Here is a 4075-nt window from a genome sequence, read left to right as displayed (position 1 = left end):
TATATATATATATATATATATAGATTATTGCTATTTTGAAATAAATTCTTAGTTATTTTTCCTAAAGCATAGAATAGTAAATAAAGAAGTAAAGCAAACAATTATCTCTTCTAGTTACGACCTTTGTATTCGGTTGCTGCTTTACATAGGTTGCTAAGGCTTTAAAAATTGTGCATGTGGAGGATATGAAACAAAATATTTTTTTTAGGTTTTATATATACATTTGATTAACTAAAAAAATCATAAATTACTACATCAATACAATAGAATTCTACTATAATTTATCAAGCTTAGTAACTAAGATGTATTTTACTCTAAAAAAAAATATGAAATTTCAAGCAGACAAAAGACTCATCCTACTTCAGTGAAATCTTGGTTCTAAAGAAAGAAATGGTGCTAGCTACATTAGAAAGGCTGAGAAAACCACTAGGAGGACATTCTGAGTTTGCAATTGGTCATTCATGTCATATATAGAAGTGTGTATAAGAGAACATTTCCAAAAATGGAAAGAGGTGGGTGGGGTGACACTGTGTTTTGAGCAATTTCTTAACAAATATAAAAGATAAGACCTTCTTATTTTATATTGTAACTTGTCAACATCTGTAATTTGAGTTTCTAATTCATACAAAACTGTAGACTTAGTATTTTGACTCAACAAACATCTAATTTGAATCAGTGCTGCATTCAACATACCATGTGACACACAATAATTGATGTTTATCAGTGTTTTTTAAATATCTACTTTTAAATTAAGAAATTAAGTACTATATAGTTCTAAAATTTGAATTATAATCTAGTTTCATACCAAACTTATTGACATAAATTCATGAAATCGTAGTTCAATAAAATTTTGAATGCGAGTCAACATATGAGATGACATGGCCTTTCACCTGTGACCCATCTCGAAAGGGTTAATGGGGTATCGTCAAACTAGACTCCTGTTACTATTGAAGGGCCTCAAGGGTCAGTGCTTCGGGCTTTTTTTTATTTACACTAATGATACTGATAATAATTAGCAAACAAAGTTTGATGTTGATATTAAACTAAAATATTTTTAGGTGTAGTGAGGATGTTGATGCATTACAGAAGGACTTGTATCAATTGGTAAATCAAACAATTCTGCATAAAATGACTTATTATAAATATGCATTTGGGTTATCATAATTGGGATCTCACATTTAAAGACAAGAACTCAATAGCATGACTGAATAAAAGGATCTTAGCATACTGGTGGATAGATCAATGAAGCCATCAAAGTAGTGTTTTCAGACATTTTGATTTTAAGATAAAAGAAGTAATTATCTCTATAAAAAGAATCACTAGTTAGGTCCCACTTAGAATACTTGGTACAGTTTTGGTCTTGCTATCTAATAGACACTTATAACAGAAGTTCCAGAGGAGAGCCACTATGATGATTCTGGGAATGGAAAGGTTTTCTTACAGATAGTTAAGATCTCTATTTATTTTCTCTGGAGGAAAAATTATAAGATGTGGTCTTTCGTAAGTTAACAAGATTATCTAGGGAATCAACAAAATAAAGGCTTTTGATTTCTTTATGCTATGTTCTAAAGACGCATTTAAGGACATGAGACGCATTTAAGATTTTAAAAAGATGGAAGAGGACACAGTTAAATTTTAATGTTTCTAACGGCGATTTGTCTTATGGAATGAGTTTCTGTAAACAGCAGTAGAGGTCAGCACTTTACAGGACTTTAAGAGGGGAGTAAATGATTTACTGAAAAATAAAGTATGGGTTTAAATTTTTACTTTTCTTAAGTGTAAGTATAACAATCTTGAAGGACTAAATGGTTCCTTGTTGTCTTTATGTTATAATGTTTCAAGCTTTATAATACAAAAATATTTGTATTACAAATACAGTTAATGTCAGTTTAGTATATTATTAGTTCAGTATCCATTACCTATTTCCCACATTTTCAAATCTTTCCCAAATAACCTGGTGCCTGAGTTTGAGTTCAATAAAAAATTTCATATCTTACAATGAAATATTAAATCACTGTATTATTCAATTGTGCTATATCATTTTAACTGAGTATTTAATAAAGAGACAGAACAGACTATCATGTGCAGTCAGTCTACAAGTACAATTAGGGAAGATCCAAGCAGTCATTCATTAACTACTTTTAAAGCACAACTGTTATACTGTTAATTGTAGTTTATACATATATATGTAGCTTGTAACACAGAAATAATAAGATTAATGTCATACTAATACAAAAATTTACACCCAATACATCTTATTACACTTAAAATATTTACTTACATTTTCAGTGGAGAGTCCACAAAATGGGGAGATGTGACAGCTTTTACATGTTGTAATAAACAAGTGCTTGCAGTTATATACTAAAACTAAAAGTAACAAATACAGAAGGTGAATTCCAATCCCACAGTTTAGTCTCTTCACATTAAAAAGGCAACAAGTGGAAAAATTGGAATTTACCTTCTGATTTTCATCAGTATCACTTTCAGTATTTAAAACCAATTAGTGCATGAACATACAGTGTTACATCCAATGAAGAAACTGTGACTCTCAGTTTTCTATCCCCACAAACACAAATGTAGAACACTTATTAGAAGTCTCAGTCGTACCAACACTATCTTCATAACTGCATTAATGTCAGTTAGAATCACATAAAACCATTTAAGTCATTATGAAGAAACACGCACACTAAAACAGACAGCGTTGTTGCTTCTAACTTCTATTCTAAGTTAATATGGACAAAATCAGACAGCCCCTAAAAGTAAACTTAAACTAGAAGTAAAAGATATTAATATTGATGCAACTTGCAATGCAAGTATGTGTCATACTATTATTAATACTAAAAAACTACTAAAACTAAAAGTTATACAGATTTACACCATATGTTTTTAAGTGTTGCCCGACATAGTCACAATACAAATACCAGTTAAAACTTAAGTTAAAGTTAAACATAGACGAAATGTTACCTTCTAGTTCAGTGTCTATTTCTTCATCAAGTCCTGTTTTAAGTGTCTTTGTGGTTATAACTTATAATATAGAAAGCCTCTAAGTTAGTAAATATTCCAAGGTATTGCGAAGACTCGGAAGAAACATTGGGCGTGCTAATCACTTAAATGGTAAATTGGTATCTATCTGCACCTACCTAGTACTATTACTATTAGTAATACTAACAATACAGTATTTTGTGTCCTACAGAATTGCAATTTATATTATTTTTCTTTCAAACTTACAATAAAAACTTAAAAGACAAAAATCAGCACAAAGGATACACGTTAATCTACCGATTTTGCGCGCGACTTATTCGATGGAAAAGTTTAACTTTCAGTCAACATAAATTGCAAAGCAATTTAACAGTTAAGACTAACTCTAAGTTCCAACGCGTAGATACGAGACTTGTCAAAAGCCCGGATTAGCGTTTATGGCTATTTCATAAACACATAATAAGAAATTCTGAGAAATAAATAAAAACGAAAAGAAATAAAAAATATATACAAAATTAATAATATAGCGATACAATTATTTTTAAGCCCACTACAGTAATGTAACTTTTAGGCATATATATTAAAATTATGGAATTATATATATTAACACACAATATATACCAAGATAGTTTTTATAGGGGTTGTAGCAGTTCTTTACCAAAATAAAAGAAAACAGAGTTCGTGAATTTTAGAGTAGAATCTGAAATCCCTCTTCATCCATCAAGGGAATGATTGAAGAAAAAACTAAGGCTTGGGGATTTAAAATACGTGGGTATAGTGAGTTGTAGGTAAGGTTTCGGGAATGAATGGGGGTAAAAAAGAAGTGGAAGATGTAGAGGAGGTGTACAAAGAGGAGTAGTCTTCCGTTAGGATCAAATTGAATATCATGCAAATGAGACTTTTTCAAGACTTAGGGATCTTTTGTTGAACTTTCATTTGTTTGATGATTTTCGATGTGGTTTCTGTCTGATGGGAATCTTTTTGAGTAAATGTTTCTTTCTTCTTATATTTTGATACTTGATGGTAACTCACTTTTCAGGGAGTGGGTAGTACCATTTTTTGGCAAAATTCTTGTTCTGTTTGTTTGTTTGTTTGT

At 30.4% G+C, this 4075-nt stretch overlaps 1 protein-coding gene across 4 annotated transcripts in view; it reads right to left on the bottom strand.

Annotated features, from left to right (window-relative positions):
* Positions 1-3429, bottom strand: part of LOC106475410 (chromatin target of PRMT1 protein-like) — a 17178-nt gene extending 13749 nt beyond the window's left edge. Inside the window, exons 1-2 of one of the 4 annotated variants that reach the window (XM_022379521.1) lie at positions 3229-3293; positions 2282-2321 (exon numbers count right to left, since the gene is read on the bottom strand). The gene's annotated coding sequence lies outside the window, so the exon portion shown is untranslated. Of the gene's footprint in view, positions 1-2281; positions 2322-2964; positions 3019-3228 lie in introns of those variants that run through there. The other 3 variants (XM_022379522.1, XM_013936093.2, XM_022379520.1) reach the window with 3 other exon arrangements.
* Positions 3430-4075: the final 646 nt, after the last annotated feature.

Source organism: Limulus polyphemus, unplaced genomic scaffold, assembly GCF_000517525.1.
Source record: "Limulus polyphemus unplaced genomic scaffold, Limulus_polyphemus-2.1.2 Scaffold8535, whole genome shotgun sequence".
NCBI lineage: Eukaryota > Metazoa > Arthropoda > Merostomata > Xiphosura > Limulidae > Limulus > Limulus polyphemus.
The sequence above is the reverse complement of the archived record's forward strand: the minus strand, read 5'-3'. Positions and strand labels throughout refer to the sequence as shown.